Source organism: Erinaceus europaeus, chromosome 5, assembly GCF_950295315.1.
Source record: "Erinaceus europaeus chromosome 5, mEriEur2.1, whole genome shotgun sequence".
NCBI lineage: Eukaryota > Metazoa > Chordata > Mammalia > Eulipotyphla > Erinaceidae > Erinaceus > Erinaceus europaeus.
This window is the reverse complement of record NC_080166.1, coordinates 94,436,710-94,450,780: the sequence shown is the minus strand read 5'-3', so window position 1 is coordinate 94,450,780 and position 14,071 is coordinate 94,436,710. Positions and strand designations below refer to the sequence as shown.

At 36.0% G+C, this 14,071-nt stretch overlaps 1 protein-coding gene across 4 annotated transcripts in view; it reads right to left on the bottom strand.

The window, feature by feature from the left end:
* The window catches only part of CNTN1 (contactin 1), a 340,636-nt gene that overhangs the window by 112,897 nt on the left and 213,668 nt on the right, over positions 1-14,071 (bottom strand). The gene's annotated exons all lie outside the window — the stretch shown is intronic.

Below are 14,071 nucleotides of genomic sequence, written 5' to 3'. Positions count from 1 at the left end.
ATTAAAGAATGTTTTGGTCAAGTCAGAAAGTCTAGCTTTGCTACTTGGGGAAGGCTTACATGCTATCAATCAACCTAGAGGCTAAGATTAACCTTTTTTTAAAAAAAGAGAAACCATTTGTACAATCAGTCACATCAACACAATTAGATCTCAGCAATATCTGTGTCAAACATTGCTAGGCTACGCTTCTATCATTTGCAATACTGTTCAAAACTCCAAGACTAATAGATGAAAGCATCTTGTCTCTACAGGGAAGGAATAATGGAAACCATGGTTGGTACTTCCTGGACTCTGCCCTATGCACCCTACCCAGTATCCGATTTTAACCTGTATACTTTTCTTGTAATAAACTAAATCATGAATATAATAGCTTTAGGGAGATTTAAGAGTCCCTTCTAATAAGTATCAAAACTGAGGGTGATTTTGCCAACTCCTAGACTTGTGGTTGATATTTCAAGTGAATATATTCTTAGAGATTTTGTCCAAGTTTCTAATTGGCCTAGCTGCTTGCAGTTAGAAATCGTCTAAGAAAAGAGCAAAGATTTTATTTTATTATTTATAATTATATTAAAAATATCTGAGGTGAGGATAATATATATGGAAAGTAATAAAACATCTCTGGTGCTATGAAAAAAGCTGATTGTAATATATTTAAAATTATACAGTAAGAAAAATTAGACAACATAATATAATTATAGTAAAATAAAATAATTCTAAAAACCATGTACTTGTAAAGCAAATTGGTTTAATGTGCTTTGACATTCTTAATAACACTGCATTTTAACACTAAATATTCATTAATACAATTGTATTAAGTAAAATCTTTTCAAACTATTATGACACAGGTAATAGCTGTATTTTAGAAAGAATAATATTTGCATAAAATAGAAGCCACTTAGTTCTATAATACTCTTTCAATTTGGATACTCAGTGCTTCATGCATCTAATAATCTTATTGCAAAATTCCCTATATTTCAATGATCCATGTTTGAAACTAGAATTGAAAACAAGCATTTCAGCAATTTTAAATGTTTCTTCAACCTTACAATATAAGTAATGAAAGCATAAAAGTAATATACAACAAATGGCTGTGGACTTCTAATTGCCCTTTGTAAAGTATTTAAATCCTTCTATTCTTTAATAGGTCACTTTGTTGGAGGAAATATTTATTTAAAACTTTTGTCACATGTGTACAATTTCACATCTCCCTGTCAGAATACCATATTCTCTCTCTCTTTTTTTTTAAAGAAATTGCTCTCTGTTCCCCACACAGTCTCAGTCTGAAGCATATTGCTGCTAATATATTTCATTTTAAGAAGAGTTATATGATCTTGATTTTATATTTTACATATAAAAATTTTTCTGTCTTTAAATATTACATTAAATTTGTAATTCTTCAGAATATACTTTTATACTTTTAAATTAAATTATTCTAAAAATATTAATATTATTTTTAGAAGTCATATCTTTTAAACCTTTACTCTTTTTTAAAAAATATTTATTTCCTTTTGTTGCCCTTGTTGTTTTATTGTTGCAGTTATTATTGACGTTGTTGTTGGATATTTCAGAGAGAAATGGAGAGAGGAAGAGAGAAAGACAGACACCTGCAGACCTGCTTCACTGCCTGTGAAGTGACTCATCTGCAGGTGGGAAGCCAGGAGCTTGAACCGGAATTCTTAAGCGGGTTCTTGAGCTTCAAGCCACGTGCGCTTAAGGCGCTGCACTACCGCCGGACTCCCTAAACCTTTACTCTTAGGTAGGCTATGACACCTATTGGTATAAAGCAATAATAAGTGACTTCAACATTTATTCTAATTTGCTCTATATTTGGTGAAGGTGTGGCACAGACACTCCTAAAAAAAAAAAAAACAGAAGAAAAGATATTGCATCATTTCCAGTATAGCTCCGGATGTATAAAAAATTTCCTGAACTTTTTATAAATGGTACAAGCTCTTTCCATACATCAGGATGAAGTTGAGGTTCTCAGTGGCTCACAGAATGCTTACAAAGCAAGTGAAGACCATGAACCTCAGCACATTCTAGCCACAAATTAGATACGAATGCGCTCGACATTTTCACCGAAAACCACAGCTTGGCTAAATTACAAAATGCTTCCCTTCGTATGAGGAGAGTTGAATCACATACTGGAAATTGTGATAGCAAAGCTCAGGGATGTTCCAAAGTGTCTATGTGGTTAACCACTCAGAAATTTCCCCAGTTTAAATTGGAAGGCTTCCAAAATACAAATGCATGTTCCTTCTACCCCCCCCCCACCAAATAAATGAAGTTTTAAAAATGAAAATTGAATGACTTAAGTGAACAACAGTAAATACCAGTCCACAGTACATACCAGACATAGATAAAGTGTAGATGCTATCAAATGGTCATGAAGTAACCAAAATGTTTGTTTTATTTTACTAAATTTTCTGAAGAGACAAATAAGATTGGAGGAAGCATCCCTTTTAAATAAAATAATATAGAAACTTAAAAAAACAAAAAGTATTAAAACAGCTAATCCATCCACATAATATATATCCACAAAATGCCAAAAATAATATTTTTTACTTTTGACTTCTTAGGTTAAAGAAATAATTATATCAAATGTGCTATATGCACTGCAAACTATCCTACCATCACCAACATAAATAGAAGCTAATATTTAGTAAGAGTTTTATGGGAGCCAAGGGCTATTATAAATGCTTCACAGATGTACATTCTCTTTTCAGAACAATTCTGTGATATAGTCATTACTCTTAATCTTACTGGAGAAGTGAAGATACAGTACCACCGCAACTACCACCACTACTACTTAGACCGCAATGGCTATTAATGAAATATGAACACTGCTGCTAGTAACAATATTGTAATAAATCCCCTCTTCTTCTTCCTATCATTGACACTGGCACTGCTACCATGACTATACAACTCCAACCAAGAGTTAAGTTTATTTACTAAATTTCCTTTCAATATCTGGAAATATGCTTGTTTCTTTCAATGCATTTCCTTTTTTATTTTATAATACTCAATAAAATATTGTTCAGAGTTCCATTTAAAGATAAGGAATTTCATATTTTAAGCTAGTTTTACCATGTCAAAATTTGGTAAGTGAAAATAATTTCTTTCTCATTGCAAGAAGAATTTAAATTACATTTAATTAGTTATTTCATCTATTCAATTTTCCCTGTTTAAAATTTGAAATATCATAAAGTAGAAAATAGTACAAGGGGACCAAGCAGTGACACACTAGGCTGAGTGCAAATGTCTCAAATCCCCAGTCCCAGACTGTAGGAAGGAAGATTTTCAAGCAATGAAGCAGTATCTTTCTGTAGGTGTCTTTCTCTCTCTCTCTCTCTCCCTCTTTAATTCCTTCTTTCCTTTCAATTTCTCTCTGTCTTGTCAAACTAAAAAACAAAACAAACAAACAAACAAAAACAGGAATGGTGGATACCTTGTACAGGTACTGAGTCCCAGGGATAACCCTGGTGGGTGAGTGGGTGGATGGAGAGAAAGAAAAAATGGTCTTCCTATATGCCAACCAACTATATTCAGTAATCATACATTTCTTGCCACATGTAATATTCCAACTAGCCATCTATGTTTTTCCATTTCCCTATATACTATTGTTGAACTCATAAATATATATATGTAAACATATATATACATATATATAATATATATGTATATATATGTAAACATATATATATATATATATATATATATATATATATAATATATCAGGAGTTGGAACAGCAAAGTACTATAGAGCATGAGGTCCTGGGTTCCATCCAAGGCATCATATGTTCCAGAATGTGCCCTCTCTTACTCTCTTTCTCGTACGTAAATGAATAAATAAATATTTATAAATACATGTTTTAAATATCATTATATTTCACTGCTCAAGATACCAACTTGAATCTTCAAAAATTTTTAGTCATTTTAACATTTTCACACATATATATTATCTAATATTCAAGTTAGTATGATTTTAAATGTAGCATTAGTATTATCACTGCCTGAATGTGAGTCATTTTAAAAGACATGGCTTAACAAATTCTTTGGAACTGAAGTAAAGTCATTAGAAATATACAAATTGGACTGCAGAGATTATATAATGGTTATGCAAAAGACTTTCATCTCTGAGACTCTGAGGTCCCAGGTTCAGTCCAAGTACCACCATAAACCAGGGCTGAGTAATGCTCTGGTCTTTATAGCTCTTTCTGTATCTTTGTCTCTGTGTCTCTCATTAAAATAAACAAAATATTTTCAAAAATGTAAAAATTTAAGTAAAATCGGGAGGAAGTGTATGTTAATTGATGACATAAATAACTGATAAGAATAAATGAATTGAGAAAATTCTCTTGATGTAGAGGGGTAGAGAGGGGTAAGGCATATCTGATGTTCACTAACATACATGTTAAACACAGCCCTTCCCTGCACACTTCCACTTATTTGTGATAATGAAAAATGTCTCCATGGATGACCAAAAGGGAAGAAAATCCCTCTTGGGTTAGAGCCAGAACTTTAGGGCTTAAACTACTTCATTCCTTAAACTGGTTTCTTCTGCACTGAATTTTTTCCCTTGGCCTTACAAGATGATTGCCCAACCTTTTCTTCTCTGCTTCCCCATAACTCTGAACAATCTTCACTTCCTTGTTCAAAAGTAAGCAGAGGGAGAATGAAATTGAAATAAATACAATTAATTATGTTCTATTATTATCATCTTCATTTTCAGTCATATACTAATCTATAAAGATGGTAGCAATAGACTTTAAGTTTAAATTTTTTCACTTGTTCAGTATAATATTTTCTATAAAAAAGGAAAATAGTCTAAGGTAAGGCATTTGCCTCCTTTTGTCTTGAATGGGGTTGTCTATTCAGCACAATATAAGCCCATAGATTTTCAAACAACACAGATAGCTAAGTCCCCCAACCCTGGCAAGGCAATAACTCAGAATTGCCTAGATCCTTATAGTTTGACCACCTGCAATTCTACAAAAATATGTGCCCTGTGGAACACTGTTGCATAGATCAACTGAAAAATATACAAAAATCATTTAACCCAATGTTGCCCAATCAGCAAAAACTGAATAAAGAATTGTTATTAACTCTTCTTGTCCTCAATAAGAAAGTCACATAAAATTTGGGTCTCAGATTAGATATCCATTACAACAAACAGTGAACGACTTAAATTATAATAACTGATATCTGTATATTAAAAACTATCTGGCAAAGTCTCCTGGAATAGGTCTTTTTGTGTATACATTTAGTTTTATTGTAACAAAGTTACTTGAACAGTTTTAACATTAAAAAATGGCATCATCTTTCCTCTCCAGTGAAAATAAAAAAGAAAATTTAAAAACAAACAGGAACAAAATTACAATAGAAAATATTAATTCCAGGGAGTTGGGCAGTAGCGCAGCAGATTAAGCGCAGGTGGTGCAAAGCGCAAGGACCTTGCAAGGATCCTGGTTCGAGCCCCCAGCTTCCCACCTAGCAGGGGAGTCGCTTCACAGGAGGTGAGGCCAGAGAGAAAGGTGTCTACCTTTCTCTCCCCCTCTCTGTCTTCCCCTCCTCTCTCCATTTCTCTCTGTCCTATCCAACAACAACTATAACAATAAAACAAGGGCAACAAAAGGGAATAAATAATTTTAAAAAGAGAAAATGTTGATTCCAAATAAGATTATACAGGTCCTGCTGACTGTCCCATTGAGTTGCTGTGCTCAAGTCATCACTAGGAAAGAATTCTTTAAAGTATCCTCTTAAAACTGTGATGTTTATTAAACATCACAATTAAACATATCAAAGAAGGCGCCATGTAGTCAAAATGCCCACTTAACCCATCCAATGTCTCCAATCCACCCTTTGCTGATTTTCATTACTATTAAAAGCTTTCTTTTTTCTTCATTTATTTAAACAGGAGACAGTAGACAGATACATGTTGGTAAGTGCTGACTGTCCATATTGATACAGAGACATAGTGTAATCTCTGAGCCCAATACAGAGAAAAGAGGATAAAAGCTAAAATTCCATACACTACTACAGCTTCCAACAGAGCCGAAGAAATAGAAGTTTTTCTTTTTGTCCCTGACAGAGCATGGTGGTGTTGATTTCATAAGCTTTTGTTGAGAGAGGGAAGGATAAAAAGTGAATTTGGAGTCCTATGAGCTAGGAAAGGTCTCACTAGAGTAATGAAGCTGAAGGGTTGACATTCCATGCTTGACGTCTATGGACACAGTGAAGCATGCCGAGGTTGTACTGGCTGCATTGATTAGGTTGGATTCAGCAGATGCAGTATCAGTTGGTATGAACTGAAAGAAGCATGTTAGTAAAGTGAGCCCCACCTTAGAGATTCCAGGACTAGGCTTCATCCCATTTTAGACGGTGCACTTCTTAAGAAAACCTCAAAGCCTAGATATAGACCAGGGCCCAAGAAATAGGGGATATGTACATGTATATATAAGTTAGGGGAAAATATATACATTAAAACAAAAGCACACAACAGTTTGCAGTGAATCAATAAATGAAGCAAGAAAGTAGAAACACCTAAAAAGACACCATGAAGTACCTAATGAAATAATTTCTAATTAGACCTAGATACCCTCCTCACCTACCTCCTATTACATGTCCCTCAATCACTCCAAAGCTAACCTTGTTAGACAAAGCAAGGACTATAAAAGATGAATAAGGGGGAGAGACTGGCATACTTTAATGATGGCTCTTTATTCACTAACAGGCCACCCCATCACCTGGGGCCCTAAGTAGGGAGCCCTGGGATCCCCACACAGACATGATAGGCCTAGACCTCTAATAGATCCCTCTCGCCACTTCTTCTTCTTCTAGCATTTGCCCTTCTTCCGTAGCCAGTCAACAGCGTCAGGTTGAGCCTGATGTAAAGTTTCGAGACCTCCTTTGAATCTGGAGAGGTGGCAGTCGTTGACTATGTGGGTCATAGTCTGTCTGTAGCCGCAGGGGCAGTTCGGGTCGTCTCTGGCTCCCCAGAGATGGAACATAGCAGCGCACCGGCCATGGCCTGTTCGATAGCAATTGAGGAGGGCCCAATCATAACGTGCTAGGTCAAAGCCGGGTTGACGCTTGCAGGGGTCTGTGATGAGGTGTTTGTTCTTTACCTCAGCTGACTGTCAACTCTGTTTCCAAGAGTCTGGAACAGAGAAGTTCAGTGTAGGCGTAGGGGACCAGATTGGGTGATGAGACATCAAGCATTGGACGGGGGGGGGGGGGGTGTGTGTGTGTGTGTGTGTGTGAAGATATCCGCGTATATTGGCAGGTCCGGTCGAGCGTAGACGTGGGAAATGAACTTAGATGCTGCCGCATCCCGACGAATATCTGGCGGGGCGATGTTGCTAAGAACTGGCAGCCATGGAACCGGGGTGGAACGGATGGTTCCAGAAATTATCCTCATGGAGGAATATAATTTGGAATCGACCAAGTGGACATGGGGGCTACGGAACCATACTGGGGCACAGTATTCTGCAGTGGAATAGCATAATGCCAGAGATGATGATCGTAGTGTGGAAGCACTCGCGCCCCATGAGGAGCTGGCCAGTCTTGCAATGATGTTATTCCTCGCGCCCACCTTTGCTGCAGTTTTTATGAGATGTTTGTGAAATGACAGAGTGCAATCGAGAGTAACGCCAAGATAGACTCTCGCCACTGTCACAGGTCATCTCCATCAGGAACAACATAATGGACCCCTGTATAGGCCCCTGTAGGACCTTGCCCTCAATGTAGATCAACAATGGTAGGGACTGGTCCATTCTCCAAAGGGAGATTAGATAACATAATCTACCTACCACCACCCAAGGAAGATGGGTCCTGACATTAGTACAGTTCCTAGTTGTAATCATAGAATGCGAGCTCAGATCTATAGGGATGTAAAGGTTACATAGGTTCCTGTGTTGACTATGGGCCCCAGATCAGATTGATGGAGTTTACAATTAACAATATTTATATACTTACCTGTTGGTATGCTTCTGGACTCTGCTTGTGAAGCCTTCTGTTTTTATCATCACATTGGGTTTGCTTGTGTTGCTTGCTATGTGTTCTGTTTGCACGTCCACTGTTGGCTGGGCACACCCCCCTGTCTCCGGGATATTGGTTTGGTCTCTCCTCCCCCCCCCCCCCCCCCCCCCGCCTCTGGGACATTTGGTTTAGTCATCGCTGGTTTGAGCTTCTTCCTTCTCCCCACCCCCTATCGAACGTATTTCCTTTGTTCCTGACTCTTCTGGCAGAGGAGAGAGATGCAGGACAGAATTGGATTGTGATTAGATTAGATTAGTTTGTTGAACTGCATCCCTGCAAGTGAGGACTCGGGGCTCAAACTTGGGTCTTTACTCATTGTAGCATGTGTGCTCAACCAGGTGGGCCACCATCCTGCCCCACTGGTGACTTTGAAGGTATTCAATCATGTTACAGAATAGCTTTTTTTTTTTTTTTTTTTTTTTTTTTTACTTTGGTGAGAACCCTTACGTTGAAAATAAAGTTCTATCCAAAGAATGTCATCTGAATGAGAGTGGTGATCCAATTTTAAATTTCACTGAAATAGAATGGGAATCTTGAAAGGATTTGACAAAACATTCAAGTCAAGCACAGAATAAAGCCAACAGGAAGAGACAGCATGAGTAACCAGAGAGCTTCTTTACATGGTCACTGACTGTTCTGATGCAGATGAGGTAGGAGAGGTCATCAAAGATGGTATTTGACCAAATCCTCTATAATACTATTTGGTTTCTAATATGGATGGTGAAGAAGATGAAGGGAAGAAGAATAATAAGATGATGATGGTGATCACACAGCAGAAGGATTAGAAGATATTTATGAAGAAGAACATCAGGATGAAGGTAAAGAAGATGAAGATGATGATTGGGGAGAAGAGGAAGATGAAGGAGAAGCTAACTAATGGAACACTGGTGGATTCCAGCCTTTTTTCAATTTTCCACAGTCCCTGGGAGCAAGTTAAAGTCTTTTTTGCCTGCCTTTGTGCTCATTAACACTGGTTTTGAGATTTCTTCTCCTACATTTTTAAAAATGTTTACTTATTTATTTTTGTATAGATACAGAAAGAAATTGAGTGGGGAGGATGAGGTAGAGAGGGAAAGAGATGGAGACACCACTTGTGAAGCATTAAATTAGTAGCTACATGTTGTGAAGAAGTTAGTCCATTCAAAATATTTTTACACAAAGTGCGATCATGAAATATAATGACAATATTATTTTTATTTTGGGGGCTTCCTGTACATTCTTAAAAGAAGTATCCACCTTTTAAAATGGTTACTTTTAATTAACTGTTACTTAATAATTATATGAGTATAATTAGAAAGAGTATAAGTAGTCAACTTAAAAAAATCACCTATAATTGCACACCTTAGTGGTCTGGAGGAAAAAAAAAAAATGCATGTCTTATTTCATCATACTTCAATTACTGTCCAATTGTGAAAAGTGAAATCTTATGCAACACCTCCACCCAGTGGGCAAGATGAAGAACAGCAAAATTATTAAAATGTTACTGAAATAAAATTGGAAAATACAAATTTAGGCTCTTGAAATAAAAGTTTAAATGTTTTCTATATCTGTTCATTAATTAGAAATATCTATATTAATTTTAAAATTACAATATATAAATGGTGATATCAGCTTTTCATGGCAATTGTTTTGATCATTGTGATAGCTAGTAGACCATTTAGATTTCAATTTAAATTTCACAGAGTATGTCTGAAAAATCTTCAAGGCCTGTGTTGGTCTTATTCAGTGTTTTATTCAGTATACTTCCTATCATTATTATTGGTTATATGTTCTTATTAGTCCAATATTTTGAAAAGAATAAATATTGGATTACGTATTTATTGCCTGAATTAGGTATCAAATTGTTACTTAAGAAGCTAAAAACTTACATAATGATATTGTACATGTGAAATTTGAAGAGACAGCAGTGCTCTAAGCAATGTTCTTTCCTCTAAATTTGCTGTCCTTGATATTTGCTATCCCATTGTTTCTTTGTCTAAGCTTTAGGTAAAAAAGGGAGAGTACTTCTAAGAGTGGTCCATTAACAAGCCCAAAAGTAATTGGCAGTCATTAGGACTATCTTCTGCAAGGTGGATGTTTTTGTTCAAATTTTGTTTGTACTTTTAGCAATCTGAAATCTGTCTTTGAAGTTGGCCTTAAAAGAGCAGGAAGATGCAAGAGAAAGTGCTATAGATTTTTATTGGTTCAAAAGACAGAATTAAGTTTAATAATTTACTTTAAGTAAAATTTTTTAAAAATTCCTTAGACAGTTAAATTTATCTGTTCAAAACAATGGTAGCCTACCTGATATGCACAAGCTTCAGGATTCAAAGATATTGGGTTCAATTCCCTATACCACCAGAAGCCACAGCTGAGTAGAGATCTAGACTCTCTCACATAACAAATAAATGAGCTTTCTGAAAATTCACTTCTTCACTTACAATGTGTTGGGGGGAAAAGTACACTTGACATTTTTACTCAATTAAGTTGTATCTTTATCCAGTGAGTATATCACTTATAGAAAGCAAGTTATCTATCATGCATGGATCATTTTTGATGGAATGAGCTGAAACCCAGCTTGATGAGTGAGGAGTATGGGCCTACAGTTTTGATTCTGCTCTTTGTTAGTTATAATCAAAGGGCAACTACACAAAACTCTGTGGCTATCATCTGCAACAAGGGAGAAGGAAAGTGAAAAATCTTTCTACATTTTTGTGATATAATTTACTAGTTTGTAATCAGTATTCTAATATTTTTCCTTTCATTTTTAATTATAGGTATCTCTTTTGTATTTTATATTCTTTCTTTAATTTTCCATGTTCCTTTGGCCCTCCCTTTCTATCTCTGACCTCTCGATCTTTATTTTTTGCTCCAGGTCATTTATTGTCATAGAAATGCAAGTAAGGACAACGATGAGATATCACATTACTCCTGTGAGAATGTCATATATGAGAAAGGATGCCAACAACAAATGCTGAAAAGGTTGTAGGGGCAAAGGAATCCTCCTGCACTGCTGGTGGGAATGTAAATTTGTCCAATCCCTGAGCAGTCCAGAGCAGTCTGGAGAACTACCAGAAGGCTAGAAATGGACCTACCCTACAACTCACTAACTTCTGGGAATATATCCAATAGAATAAAACACACCCATCCAAAAAGAATTGTGTATACCTATGTTTAAAGCAGCACAATTTGTAATAGCCAAAACCTAAAAGCAACCTACGTGTCCAATAGCAAATGAGTGGCTAAGGAAGTTGTGGTATATAGACACACTGGAATAATACTCAGCTATTAAGGATGATTAATTCACCTTCTTCACCTCATCTAGGATGGAATAGAATCATGCTAAGTGATATAGACAAGAAAGGAAGAATGAATATGGTATGATCTCACTCATGGACAGAAGTTGAGAAGAATAGAAAGGAGAAACAAAATAGAAGTTGAACTGGGTTTGGAGTATTGCAACAAAGTAACAAAGTAAAGAACTCTGGGGGTGGGGACTTAGAAGTCCTGTGCAAGATGGTGGAGGAATACCTAGGCTGGGCCTGAGAGTGTTTTACAGAAAATTGAGACATTTTACACATTATCAACAACTGTATTTACTGTAAACCACTATTGCTCCCTATAATACTTACAAGTGATATCCCCAGGCTTATTTTTCTATTACTTTGATTTTCAGAGGTTGGGAGAAAGGAATATAAACAGTTGTATATATGAAGTGTTAACTTAATTTGGAGAAATAAATATTCCCAAATATTTTCTTTTCTTTTTGTTGTCACCAAAGTTATTGTTGGGGCTCAGTGCAAGCAATGCAAATACACTGCTCTATGTGACTTTTTTCTTTACGTTTTTTTCTTCACAGAGAAAGTAAGAGGGAGAAACATATACACTTGCAGACCTGCTTCACCACTTGTGAAGCATCTTGCCTGCAGGTAGAGAGTGGGGATTTGAACCTGGGTCCTTGCACAAAGTGAGGCATGCACTCAACTGTGTCACCAGCACTGCTCCCCAAATCTATTTATGCTGATTTCAATGCAATCATTAAGTAATCAGTTGTATAGCTGGTCTTATCTTTTTTCACTGATAACATCACTGAACTATGAATATTCCAAAGTATGCTTTTTCAAGTAAGTTTATCTTACTTTTTCCTCTAAGAGCACAAAAACTGAGTAGCATTTTCCCTTTTTAAATCAAATTTAATTTTAATTTCTTTTCTGATAGAAACATAAATGAGAGGGAAGGAATGGGGGGAGGGAGAGAGAGAGGCACCTGTACCTCTATTTACCACTTGTGAAGCTTCCTCCTTGCAGATGGAGACTGGGGGCTTCTACCTGGGTCCTTGTGCATGGTCATGTTTGAACTCTCCTGGATGACCCACCATCTGGCCTCCTAAAGAGCATTTCCTGTGCTTTAAGTGGTCACAATTTGAAGAAAGTGTGAAAGATACTGGTGCTGATTCTACAAATGTTGGGTGTGTTTGTAATCATGCACAGCAAAACAAACTCAAACTTTTAAGCAAAAAGTACATCTTTGTATAAAGTTGAATTAGTTTTCTGCTGATGTCCAGTTGTTTTTTATTAAAGTGACTTTAGCCTGAACATTAAAAGGAATCAGTAAGTTGTCTGTATATCAATAGTTATAGTTATCGTCGATCAGTGAAAGAGAACTGGGATTAGAGTTAACCTATACCGAAGTCATAAACATGGACAACATATTTACAGTTGCATTATAAATTTATCTAGTACAAAGTAAGAAGAAATATTCCCACCTATTTAAATTTACTCAACCTGATTTGCATTATTTTATTATATTCAACCTGATTTTCATTATTTTATTATTTCACAAATCTTTTAAAATATATTTTATTTATTTTGGATAGAGACAGACAGAAGCTGAAAGGGAAGGGAGCTATAGAAAGGGGAAGACACCTGTAATACTTCCCCTTTGCAGGGACTTAAACCCAGATCTTTAAGCACTGAAACATGTGCTCTCAACAGGTGCACCACCACCTGGGCCCTCTTGTTTTGGATTTTTAAAGTGAAAATCTTAGAATATATTTTTTAAAGAAGATATAGATATATATGTATATATATACATATATCACTCATATCAATCTTCATGTATCATTTCTTAAAAACATTAGTCTATTGAGTTAATATGAATATTTTTGTAATAATAATTGACTCCTAAAATGAAAAACAGGCCTGCAGATTCCTAGCTAGTTATTATTATTATTATTATTATTATTTTCCCCCAGCAGTCATACACCGGCTGCTGGTAAGGACAGGCTTTGAACCTAAAGCTCTGTCTGCCTCACAGTCCAAGGGCAGAACTACACCAGCTCAGCACTCTGCTAATTATGTTTCCAAATGGTAGATCAGAAGAAGCAATGGTCAGTTGTCCTCTTCAATAGACTATAATGGAAATAACATATCTGCCAATCCCCTGGTGGTACTTCTATGCAAGTCATTATTCTTGCAATTTCTCCCTGCTTAATTTATTTCTATACAATGATATCACTATGCTTAGTCACAGACGTTATAACATGTTTCATTTTCATTTCTTTTCAGTGTTAAGGCTGTATCCATCAACAATTCCATCACTTTTTTTTACACTCAGAGAGAAAGACAAGGCAAGGCGCCTTAGGATAGAAGCTTCCTCCAGTGCTATGACACCTTCTATGTGGTGCAGGGATTCAAACTTAGTGAGCTACCTCTCCAGCTTGCTTTCTATTCTTTAAGAAAATAACTCACAGCCATTGACATTATTTAGGATCACATGGACTCATTCCCTAAATGTTCCCACAAACATAATTTGGCTATTTCCCTTACATAGTAAATTTAAAATTTGTGACTCGTCAACTAAAGGTTGAATACTATGTTGTTCTAAGTGTTGTACCCTGTACCCTTAAAGTGAAAGAAAAGCACCTGAACCAAGAGGACAGCCAGATATTAAAGGTTATAGTACACATCATATAAATTGCATTATAATTAAGGAAAAAAGCTGACTAAAGCCTAATGAATATTTAGTAGTACCTCTATCAAAATCTTTAAGG